The 12648-nt window shown below is 45.1% G+C and overlaps 1 protein-coding gene and 1 non-coding gene across 3 annotated transcripts in view; one reads left to right on the top strand and one right to left on the bottom strand.

The window, feature by feature from the left end:
* The window catches only part of LOC126461319 (phosphofurin acidic cluster sorting protein 2), a 722007-nt gene that overhangs the window by 166044 nt on the left and 543315 nt on the right, over positions 1-12648 (top strand). The gene's annotated exons all lie outside the window — the stretch shown is intronic.
* Trnat-ugu (transfer RNA threonine (anticodon UGU)) lies at positions 7991-8064 on the bottom strand. Its single transcript has one exon. It is a non-coding gene; the product is annotated as a tRNA-Thr (tRNA).

Here is a 12648-nt window from a genome sequence, read left to right as displayed (position 1 = left end):
CATGCGCAGAATTCCTAGACAGCTTAAAATGGCTTGCTGGACAAGGACTCGATTTCGGACGTTTGATGGCACCGTCGGATGGCGCTGTTAGCAAGAGCAAAGATCTGAATGATGTCACCAGGAACTTTCATTGTGCTTGGTGCTTAAATGTATGTATCGTCCTGTAAGGTATGTGCCGTTATATATTTCATACAGGAAATCTGACCCAGTCTTTGTCATTGTGCCAGGGGTTCCGAGAAGCGCTTCACCGCGATGATTTGTCTGTGCTATTTTTGCGGTATTGATTCGCCAGAGGTCAGCCCAGGTGGCTTCTAAAACTGCTCCTAACTGCCTATGGAAATATGCATAACCATCGACCTCGAGTCCAAGAAGAGAAGACACGGTTGCGTTCTGCTTTCTAGGAACACAAATTATAGCGCTGCGTCGCTGTTGTGAATGGAGTTATCACGATGAATTAAGGACTGTTCGTGCACTGTTTCGTTGCTGTCATGCTTGTCCCGCAGAGAAACTTGAGAGATAACAAATTAGTTACTGAAACTATGTTAAATGGTGTGGTTTCTCTGTATGTCTGTCTGGTGTGTGTGTGTGTGTGTGTGTGTGTGTGTGTGTGTGTGTGTGTGTGTGTGTAAGTGTAAGTAATGAAGCCGAATGGGGTGGTGGTTAGAGACAATTAGCAAGACTGGTAAGACGTAGAAAATACGCAAAACCGTGGGTGATAGTGGTCGGTGCGTTGACTGTAGTGCAGCTTAAGAACTCACAAATAAAATTGGCTCACGGCTGGGGTCGTAGTCGGACGCTTACCGTCGTGCGTGCGTGTGCACCGTCTATCACTCTCTTAAGAACCATCGTATGAATTACTGCCTGTAATAAACGAGTAGATCAAAAGATTTGATTTTTTCCGTACCCCTACTTCTGTCCCAGGTACAATGTCTCGTTAACAACAGACGGCAATTCTCACGGCGGTGAGGCCTTCACACTACACTCAAGGAGTTCCCGCCATCCTTCCTCACGCTTCCCTAACAGTACGAGCGCTTGTTTTGTAATTACCTAGACGGTGACACAGCTCGACACCCCTCTCCTCGACTCTTTCGTCCCCCTTCCTTAATTTTTAAAACGAAGCAAGCCAAAGACATACAACCGCCGGCGGCCGTAAGTTCGGTGCGTTGCTGTAATAACCAGAGTTGCATTTCCATTGGCTTCATTAATTTTGATTTACTGCTAGAAAAACTTTTTTTGTGAAATAGATTGTATATATGCCTGCGTATGAAACCTTACAAAGTTCTCGTGTTCTAAACTGGAATTTTGTACTCCTCCATGAATGCGAGACATGAGTCTCTTTGAAGCAGTAAGACTGCCAGAATCCGCTTTATATTTATGTGCGTTGCAGAAGTAAGCCGTAAAGAGGCGTTATCAGACGAACAAGAGTGTTTAAAGGTTGCATAATGGCGATTTTCCAAGGTATTTATATTTGCGATTGCTTGGTAACGCCATTTCACGCCCTCGAGATGCTTCTTTCATCTCAAACGGAGAATGGTGAAATCAAGCAACATTGGTAAGACTGATCCTATTGGGTGTGTAACTAAGCAGAATTGGGTAAATCTTGTCGAAATACTATCCTACTTCCTTTACTGTACAGCATATGAACATGTGCTATAGGTCAGTATTCTAAGAACACTGCTATTCGAGTTTCAAAGAATTGTTCTTAACATTGTACTTTTTGTTACAGGTAAGCAACCAGTATGCGGCATGAAATTGCAGTTGACGTTAGTAAGTTCCTAAAATTAAGCATGGTTTTTTTGTACTTGACGTATATTTTGTAGTACAGTCAGCACGCTGCGTTACCATTCTGTAATTAGGACAACGTTAGCTGAGGAAAAACACGTGACCGCAGAAACCACCGCCAGAGATTGTGGAGAGCGACGTCGTCGCTATGAGGAGCAGTATACACACACACGCATTAAGTACACGTACTGTGAACCTTACTTATCTTTCTCTTTGTATTCACTTCGGCACAATCAATCTTCCTAACGTTGTGACCATTATCGTAAACCATTTATAGTCTGAACTTCGTCCTATTTGTCGAGGTCTGAGGATAGTGGATAGTGAAGTATACCATTGGTTGGTAGTGGATATTACATCCGTTATGATGTTCACTGCTTGTTTATTGTACTTTTTCCGCAGTCGGAACTCAGACATTGGTATATTCTGGCAGGTGGCATATCGGTTCCTCTCTCTCTCCCTCCCTCCCTCCCTCTCTCTCTCTCTCTCTCTCTCTCTCTCTCTCTCTCTCTCTCTCTCTCTCTCTCCTCTTTTTTTTGGGGGAGGGGGGGGGGGGGGGGGGAGAGGGAGACCAAACGATCAACCCACCTTGAAAAGAAGTCCCAGGAAAAATTGCACCATTTAATAATCAGCCTTTGATCAAACACATATCGCCGTACTGTCGTGACTGTGTACTCTTGCTTTGTTGTAATTTTTCGTTAGTTGCTAGGTATATGAAAACAGGTTGCAGTATATTGTTCTCATAACTATCAGAACTTATGCATTGCTGGGAAAACAGCTGTCGAGTAATTGGTGTTGCCCTAATAGCGCACCACACTCCTGTTTTCCCGTCATGCAAAGGCTCTGGATGCGACGAATGAGGATTTTGGGAACTCCAACGCTGATAGTTCTGCGAGTCGACGTGCAGCCGTGCTTCTGCCAGAGCAGGACATTTCAGGATGAATCTGCCCAAGAGTGCAATGGCGGAATGAATCTGTGGTGCTGACGTCGAGCACAGAATCTGAAGTGGTTATTCGATGCACTACCGTTACTTTGTCACGTTTCAACTTTAGTCTCCACAGAGCTGTGACCAGATTCCGCTGACACACCACTCTGAAACGCTAAGTGGTGCAACGATTTTCTCCGACTCTTCTAAGGCCGCGCTCCTAACCCGTGCTTGGCTATAAGCGATACGGCAGTGCCTAAGCGTCGTCGGCGATTGCAGCCGGCCTGCCCGGTATTGTTTGCCGGACACGTAAAGCACTCTGCAGCACTAAGAAATGTCGTACAGGTTGCGTAGTGTTGGCGACAAAATAACTGAGGTATAGCGAACGGTGCGGAAGGGTGTGTAGAGCGTCTCGTACTCTTGAGAACAAGTTCGCCACAAACGAGGTGGAATTACTGTCTGAAAGGCTGCTGCACAACAGTTCTGAAACGAACGAAGTGACGCGGTCTGGTTCCTGCAGGGGCCCCTGACTGAGAGCCCCGAGTCTGTTTTCCACAGAGCCATTGTTTCGCGTCAGGCTAAGACCCTTGAATGAGAAGAATTACTTACTCCGGTCAGAGTGAATGCGCGAGGCTTTTACCTCTTTCTGTCGAGGGTCTCCAAAAGCTAATAATACAGGAGAAAGTTTCATGTCAAGCTGGGCCCGCCTCGGGATCCTAGCGCCGGTTAAGTAACGACTTGATCATCCCGACCGTACTAGCAGCTGTCTATCTTGACGAGCTGATAGCTTAATAAACTCCCATACTAACACATTTCAGGACTCTACTTATAGCAAAGTACTATAGATCTCAGTTCTTAACAGATCCATATCTGTAAAACATTTGAGAGAATACTGACATGTCTTCTCACTTTCCTGATTTAAATGAAAGTAACCATCGAAACAATAACGTTGCCGGCTATGCAAAGACATCCACTGCTCTTGTTCTCTGCCCAACTCTGACTGTTGTGCGACTGAACCACGTAATGTCCATGAATTGCGTCAGCTAGTGGGAGACTTTTAGCCAAGCGAACGCGTTTATTTGAACACAGGTACTGTCCGAAAACACACGTTACCAAAAAGGCACAAGAAACGGACAGACCAGGGAAGCGTCCTACTTTCACTTTCATTCACCGCCTACACGCACGAGTAACGGGCCACTCCACTTTTACTATGTATGATAGCGGCCTTGCAGTGACATAGCAAGCGAAAATAAATAAAATGGACAATATGCATCTTGGTTTTGTGAAAACATTTCAGAGCAAAAAGTTCCAGACCAGTAATCCAGTTAACTACAGTTACCAGTCCCATGGAATAAAAGGAGAGAAATTACGCATTTCCTTCCATGTCAGACACAATCATTACACCACTCGTCATTGATCTCAGCCTTACGTTGGCCATCTTCAGGTTATATGCGTCTAGGCAGCATTTGGCGAACAAAGGAACTGTGACGCATAGAATCTGAAGATGGCCAACGTATGGCTGAGCCCGGTTATGGTGTGTTCTTAAAAGATTGTATGATACTGTCTAAAATAAAAAGTATCTAGTACGTCAACAGACTTCTCCATAGCCAGAATGTCACTTTTTCCAAATACTTCACTTATTTTTGGATATTTATTTTCAGAAATATCGAAACATGACTCAAGTTCGTAATTTCAGCTTAAAATTTAAAAACACTGTTGTGACCACGAAACAATGTCGGGCCGCCACAAACACAATCTGTCGAGGGATGGCTGAGCACGGTACGAATATCTTCCAAAAATCCGCACACGAAAATGCGTTTTTACGGGAGTTCACATCTCGCGTTCTGTTGTTTCACAGAAATAAGGGATCAAGTGTTTTGGATAGCCCTTGCCCTAACGATCATTTGTATAGCTGTCGGATGAACGGGCTCCCTGTAGCTATCCTAGGGTCAAAAAGTAGACAGTACTCACTTCCACCAGCCCTGGGAAATTCAGCAAGTTGGTTCGTTCTTGTGCATTAACTTTGGTGTAGGATCGACCTTAGTCGGCTTATAAAAGCACCATTTTCTCGTGGGCGGTTCCTAAGATATCCTCGGAAAACTATAATTTTTTTGGGTACGAAAAGTACCAGTTGTGGGGAGGGTCACTCCTATAATTTCTATACATGGCAAATCGTCGAAATTTTTACCATATGTTTTTCAGATGATGATCTTGCGGTACCTTGAAACTTTTTTCGATATCATTTTCGTTACCGAGATCCAGAGGTTCAGAGCTACCACACTTACGCACGTAATATCCGGTCTGAGGTATAAATAAAGTTTTAGCTGAATTAGTGAGCGCATGACAGTGCTTCTGGGGTCATCGCAAGGGTTCCGAGGCCACCAAAGTGTGGTTTAGACAGCACTTTTTCACCAGTAAAACTTTATGACGCGTTGTCTCTGTATAATTAGCACTTGACAGCTGTACAAATATGCCTAAAGTGGTACTGCAGTGACAAAAATGGCCTAAGAAGGGTCTTAAAAAGAGCGTCCAAATTACGTAAAACTGGAAAGGATGAAAATTCAGTAAAATATTCGTTTTATATGCACAGCGCATCCTGCTGTAGCAGCAAAAAAAGAGGGGAAACAGCGGAAAATACTCCTATCGGAGCACAAAAAAGACGAATATTTACCTCTTCTAAAGACTCACAAAAAAGTGGGGAACTAACTGTCTCATTTCGCCTTACTCATCAAAACTTTTGATATGCGAACATCACTTTTCTATGCTGAAAGAGAGTAGCGGAGGGACAATGACGTTGGAAGAGAGGGGAGACAGTGGCAGTCGGAAGAAAGAAAGAAAGAAAGAGAGAGAGAGAGAGAGAGAGAGAGAGAAGGTGGCAGTGAAAGATAAAGAAATGAAAAATACAGATGAGTAGTAACCGTAAGTAGGCTTGGGGGAGGAGGGGGAGGGTGTGTGGACCCTTCCAGGCCGACGTACTTCAACACGTAGGAATACGGGACCGTGCTATTTGGAATGAAATTTTGAACACATAGGTAACAGCGGAAACTGTAAGTTTGAGCCCCCAAAATATCTGAGCAGCTGGAGTATGGTGGATACAGTGGGAGTGTGAAAAAAAACGGAAGGAGAAAATGTAAGTGAGAGACGAGACAGTCGCAGTGGGACATTTGCAAATAAATGGTAGAGGGAAAAAAGGAGACGTTGGGAGAGTGACATATACAGGCAGTGGAAGTGAGAGGGAGATGACGAGTATGAAGGCTCAACTCCAAAGAGTCTGGGTTAAAGAATCTACACTTACGCTAAAAGAGCGCGGATATATTCGCATGCCACAATTTTGGATGGGGAGGCGGAATGAGGATTGAGCCAGCTGATTCCCACCTTTCTGTCAAGAGTCTTTTACAGAGGAACATATTGTCTTTTTTGTGCTCCGACAGGAGCATTTTCCCGCTGTTATGAGTTTTGTACGTGTATCTGCAGTGCTTTAGAACTGAGCAACATCGTGCGAGCCGCACTCGTCCCAGCCGGCGCTGTTCTCTTTCGGTGAGTACCAGAAGCACATCTTGCGAGAGTGGCACATCGCCGCTGTCTAGCCGTTCCCGCCTATTATCGATCGGCAACGCGAAAACCGGGTCGAATTATCGAACGGCGCGACACCGCTGAACCACACTTACCGACAGCTAACGACACGCACGACGTAGGCACGTGACACTAGCATTTCGCAGTTAATTGCTTACTCTCCACTGCGCTCTTCGGGACTACCACCTGGTCACAGCCATTTTTTTTTAAACTATGACACTGTTGTGTTCTGCGATGGAAGGACAGCGGTTACTACTGCTGACGAACGAGAAGACCGTGAGTAGTAAACACATATATGGAACGTGGAACACCCTTTTTTGCTAATTGCTTTACCACTTTCCCAAGAACGATCTGTTTCTTCACTTTATCTAAAACATAGAAAAAGATAATGAATGAAAGTTGTGTGAAATATGAAATGAAAGTAAACGAATGATGTTCTCAAGGTGAATTGTAAAGTAAACATTAAAAATGTGTAACATCATTAAAGACATACGGAGGAAAATAAAGCGAAACGTCGGGAGTCGGCAGCTGTTTCGTGGGCAGTATGGACGAATGACAAATGTAATCTAGAAAAAAAATGTGTGTTTCAAAGCGGAGTATTTGCGAGAAGCTGTATTTTAAGATGTTTTATGTCGTCTCGTTGTGTCTGTAGAGCTGTACCATGGGAAGGAAGGAGAGGATGTTCTTTGGTGGCCGGTACCCTCTTTCCATAACACAAACTGCACACATATATTAACTGGGTTCTTTATTCACAAGAATAGAGCGTTACTTATCTCACAATAATTGTTGTGGTACAAGCTCTGTGTTTAGTCCACGTTCGCCTCACTGCTGGTGAAGTACAAAGTCCGCTATGTACACTTTTATGGTTACTACTTGTTGCCAGTCTCTGAGTTAGCGACGGAGCTAACTGCTGCTGCGATTCCCGCTGGGCTGCGACTGATGACAGACTGGAACCTAAAACGGTGCGACAGACTCGTCGTCCTGTCAGCGGCGGCGATTCTAAATACTGGCGGCCGACGGGGGCGTTGGCGGCCCGTTTCCTACGAGTCTGTTGTTGGCCTCTTAATCTTGCGTCTCGCAGCTTCTTTGCCCCATGGTGTGCTGGCGCCAGCTTATGCCAGCACAAGTTGGATGGTTGTAGAATCTGAATACTTGTTGCAAGTTTGCCTTAAAGAGTGGAACCCAAGCCCAGCATGAAGTCCATGGAGCAGTTGCTTAGTACAGTATACAAGCATGTTGGGACGTTCAGGAGCAATAGCTTGTCTTGTTTCAAAATAGAGATATTTTCATGTTGTTAATGGTAATAAAAATTAAAGAGTTGCTTAATGATTTTGGAAGTCGCCGTAATATTAGTGGGGGCTGTGCATGTTGTTGAACTGTTTTATTTCGGTGTGACTGAGTTTCCAGAATGTTCTACCTGAACATGCAAAGTACTTTTGTAGCAATTTGAATTTATTGTGCGGTTTCTACAGGTTCAATTGATATGGAGCTATAAACGAAACACGATGGAACAGGGCTACGACGAAATTACGTTATACCGCAGCTAAAGGTACTTTCGCTGTTTTCAGGTAGGATTTTACTGTTTCCATAGTAGTAGCACAAAAATCAATTTCAGGTTGGAGGGAAATGTACTCATTGTAAGTTAGAATGAAATTACAACCCTTAGCTGCTTACAGACGTTGACATATGTCAGCGGGGACAGATGAAAATGCGCGCTCCGGCCGGGACTCGAACCCGGGATCTCCTGCTTACATGGCAGACGCCCTACCCATCTGAGCCACCGAAGACACAGAGGATAGTGCGACTGCAGGGATTTATCTCTGGCACGCCTCCCGCGAGACTCAAATGCTCAACATATTGTCCCACACTACATTCGTAGTTAGAATGTCTGCTGTACAGCGCGTTTTAAAGGTGGAGAAACAGCGAAGCGGTCTGTGCCGCTGGTGAGTGAGTGATGGTAGGGGCTGTGCGCTATGCCTGCGGCTTGTGCCGTGGCGACAGCCCGACGAGTCCCCTCCGCCCGCAGCACAATCAGCCCCTCTGTTCCGGCCCTGGCGGTTCTTGCGCACGGGCGGCGCGCTCTCGTATTTTCCTCCGTCGACTCGCCTTTTTTGTAATTCCATAGCTGCCCACTGCCGCAGACACATTCCAGAGATGCTAGTCTCGTACCCGTATCCGGTTACGTGTCCGCACTGCGTGACACACACACACACACACACACACACACACTTCTTTCTCCTCTCTCTCTCTCTCTCTCTCTCTCTCTCTCTCTCTCTCTCTCTGATGTGTAGCGTACACACGCACTTATACGCGCATCATACATCACGTATTGCATTGTGGTATTGGTTTTGGACTTACGGCAAATGGTATTCTTGACGTCGTGTATGATCTGTGTTCGATGTATGCAGTCATTTCGAAGCTACCACCGGATTTGAAAGAAAACGATTTGTGGCAAGAAATACCAATTATCAAATGGCTTATAGAGGCAGCGAATATACAGGGCTATTACAAATGATTGAAGCGATTTCATAAATTCACTGTAGCTCCATTCATTGACATATGGTCACGACACACTACAGATACGTAGAAAAACTCATAAAGTTTTGTTCGGCTGAAGCCGCACTTCAGGTTTCTGCCGCCAGGCGACAGGAGCCGAGAAAGCGTATGTCGTGCTTGAAATGCACTCACATCAGTCAGTCATAACAGTGCAACGACACTTCAGGACGAAGTTCAACAAAGATCCACCAACTGCTAACTCCATTCGGCGATGGTATGCGCAGTTTAAAGCTTCTGGATGCCTCTGTAAGGGGAAATCAACGGGTCGGCCTGCAGTGAGCGAAGAAACGGTTGAACGCGTGCGGGCAAGTTTCACGCATAGTGATGTGAAAGATTCAGTGTTTAAACCTCCTCTACCAAGAAACGTGCCAGAACTGCGAGCTCGCATCAACAATGCTTTCGAACTCATTGATGGGGACATGCTGCGCCGTGTGTGGGAGGAACTTGATTATCGGCTTGATGTCTGCCGAATCACTAAAGGGGCACATATCGAACATTTGTGAATGCCTAAAAAAACTTTTTGAGTTTTTGTATGTGTGTGCAAAGCATTGTGAAAATATCTCAAATAATAAAGTTATTGTAGAGCTGTGAAATCGCTTCAATCATTTGTAGTAACCCTGTACGTGTCCGCTACGTATCACACTGCACCCCAGAAACTGTCGAAGTTGGAAGTTTGCTTTATTGCACGGTTTTTACATCTGAACCGATTAGTTTTCCTTTGGTATTCACGTTTATCATAAGCGCTTTTACAGTGACTAGTTTCAACACTGAAGTGGTGTATCAAGTATATCTCAAAGTTTTGATTTATGATGAGATAAAGATTAATCACCGGGAGAAACCTGAGACTGTAATTGACGAGAACGTTCAAACGACAGTTAATCCGCAGCTACTGAAAACCTTTATTTTCAGCTGTCGCTATTACTGTATAATTTCTTCACATATGTTCGTGTGCGGGAGGTGCGCGAAATTAGGCTTTTCTTCTTTTCTTTTTCGACCAGTACAGAGGAGAACGTTTGAGCAGTTGTAAAGACTAGTGAGGCGAACTTCTCGCTACTGCATTTTGGTATTTACTACCTTAAAATGAGTCACTGCTTCATGTCGCCAAGTTTCGAAATCCTAGTCTTAAAATTAATGGAGTCTTGCTGTTAGATTTCTCATGCACCGTTTCACGTTTAATACATGGGTTTAACAGTAATATGTATCTCATTAATGAATGCTAAAAGTTCTTTTTGTCCTCCAAACACATTTTCTAGACAGTTACTGTGTCATTTGGAGAAATCACCTGTCGTAGCAGCCGGCCGTTGTGGCCGTGCGGTTCTAGGCGCTTCAGTCTGGAACCGCGTGACCGCTACGGTCGCAGGTTCGAATCCTGCCTCGGGCATGGATGTGTGTGATGTCCTTAGGTTAGTTAGGTTTAATTAGTTCTAAGTTCTAGGGGACTGATGACCACCGATGTTAAGTCCCATAGTGCTCAGAGCCATTTTTTGAACCTGTGGTAGCACAAATTCGAGACGTACTGATACTCTTCGCTTGCAAATTTACACTTGTTAAGGAATTGTTTCTACATCTGAAGCCGGTGTCTACTTTTGTAGTTGTTTTATAGAGCAGTCGGTCACATAAATCGGAGAAATGGATTTGGTTTATATATTTTGCCTTTCCAACGCGTACCAATTCGTGCCTTCCTCCGAAAGCGATCGCGCGATACAGCAAGACAGAAAGCAACTACTGGCTTCAGAGCCTTACAAGCACTAGTAGATGAACGTCTCAGCGCATTGGGTTTTCCGATATCTCTTGAATACGCACTGACTAACATTTAACGTAGATTGTGGCGTAAACTTAAACCTCGTGACTTGTATCGATTGGCGTACTGCAAACCTGGTGCCCGTTGGAGAAACGTTGCTATTGTTGTATAGTGCAGGCAACATAATATGCTTTAACAGACAGTCTGGTGACATGAAACTCGGGAGAAGCAACTGGGAAAGCGCCCAAACATCATACGATCCACAAGCCAGAATAGTGGCAACACAGTGATTTAATCTGCCAACGGCCTTGCCGCAGTGATAACACCGGTTCCCGCCAGATCACGGAAGTTACGCACTGTCGGGCTGGGCTAGCACTCGGATGGGTGACCATCCGGTCTGCCGAGCGCTGTTGGCAAGCGGGGTGCACCCAGCCCTTGCGAGGCAAAACTGGGGAGCGGCTCCGGTCTCGGAAACTGACACACGGCCGGAAGAGCGGCGTGCTGACCACGTGCCCCTCCATATTCGCATCCAGTGACGCCTGTGGGCTGAGGATGACACGGCGGCCGGTCGGTACCTTTGGGCCTTCATGGCCTGTTCGGGAGGAGTTTTAGTTTTGTGATTTAATCTGTGGAACTCTTATTCAGAACGCCCGAATTACACACGTGCAATAAGCGCGCGGTGTGCTTGATGTAACAGTGCTTGTTTATCTATTTACCTTCTTGTACGCGGGTCCTTCACCGTGGACTCTTCTCCCGCTAGCGTTCACACAACACCTGTTACGCAGGGACTGCCTCTCACTCGGCATGTCGAGGCCCAGAGCGACGATCGACACAAACGCACAGTGGATGCTGGGAAGCGTGGAACCGACCAAGTCACGACCAGCTCCTTTGTCGACGTACCGTTAGGGGACTCACGAAGTAAGGGTATTGTAAATACGTTTGCCTTCAGAAATGGCCACAGTGGTGGCAGTACAGTTTCTGGGTTGGCCGAAAAATGTGCGGTCTTTTTCCTGGATATCAAGACGGAGACGTCGGAAAATTGAGACACTACCAGGAGACGGCACCAAGTGAGTTCGTAAAATTTTTACGACAGCCGGGCGAAATCGACGGGACGCCTACCGTTGATGGGAGAGCTAGTCAATTTGGAGTCAGAGCGCTGGATGGTGAACTCTTGCGTTCAAACGTTTCCCTGTTTTCTTTGGCGTCAGAGGACCTTCTAGTTCTTTTCAGACACGTGAGCAATTTTGCGTCCTGCAGCAAATCGAGCGAAAGCAATAATTATCGCCAGTTCTGATTCACGTGAGTGCGAGGTACGTTTGAGCAACATGCCGAAATTACTTTTTGAAAGGATGCACCGCCATTTAACTGTGTTCCTGTAGTTTTCTTCCGTACAATCTAGATTTCAGCTTTCACGTCATTTTCGAGTACAATATTCTTAAACCATTCACATCATTTTCCTGTGTACTGTGCAGGATGATGAATATACAGTTAAACACACTTGCTCAACAGTTGTACTAATCGTTAAGCAAATATGTTGAGCTTTGTATTTATCATTCTGCAGAATACACAGCAAAATGATGTTAATGGTCTAAGAACATCGAAAATAGCGTGAAAGTCTAAATCTAGATTGTACAGAAGAAAAATACAGAAATATACAGTCAACTGGTGGAGATGTATCCTTTAAAGAAAAATTTTATGTCTTTGGCTCAGGACCATCCAAAAGTTCTCAGCCCTAGATTAGGCTGTAGGGGTAGTTGGACATTCTGTGCGAACTATAGGGACTGACGATACAGTTTTAATCTTGGGTTTCGTTCATTTTGTCTGGCGACTCTTGCCAAAATAATTCAGGAAACACAGAAGCGTGGAATGCTAGTGTTGATCAGCCAATAAAAAGTTTCTCGGTGGACGGTGGAGTAATAATGAAATTTGTATCTCAAGGCGTGTGTGACGACAATAAATTTTTGCGAATAGAAGGAACGTCTTAATTAATTGCAGTGTCTCTGTGTCGTTGAAGTATTTTGTCATTCCAGCACTAGTATTCCCCATCGTAGAAGACGTGTTTTCTTATAAGGAT

Source organism: Schistocerca serialis, chromosome 1, assembly GCF_023864345.2.
Source record: "Schistocerca serialis cubense isolate TAMUIC-IGC-003099 chromosome 1, iqSchSeri2.2, whole genome shotgun sequence".
Taxonomy (NCBI): Eukaryota; Metazoa; Arthropoda; class Insecta; order Orthoptera; family Acrididae; genus Schistocerca; species Schistocerca serialis.
This window is presented reverse-complemented; position numbering and strand designations above follow the sequence as displayed.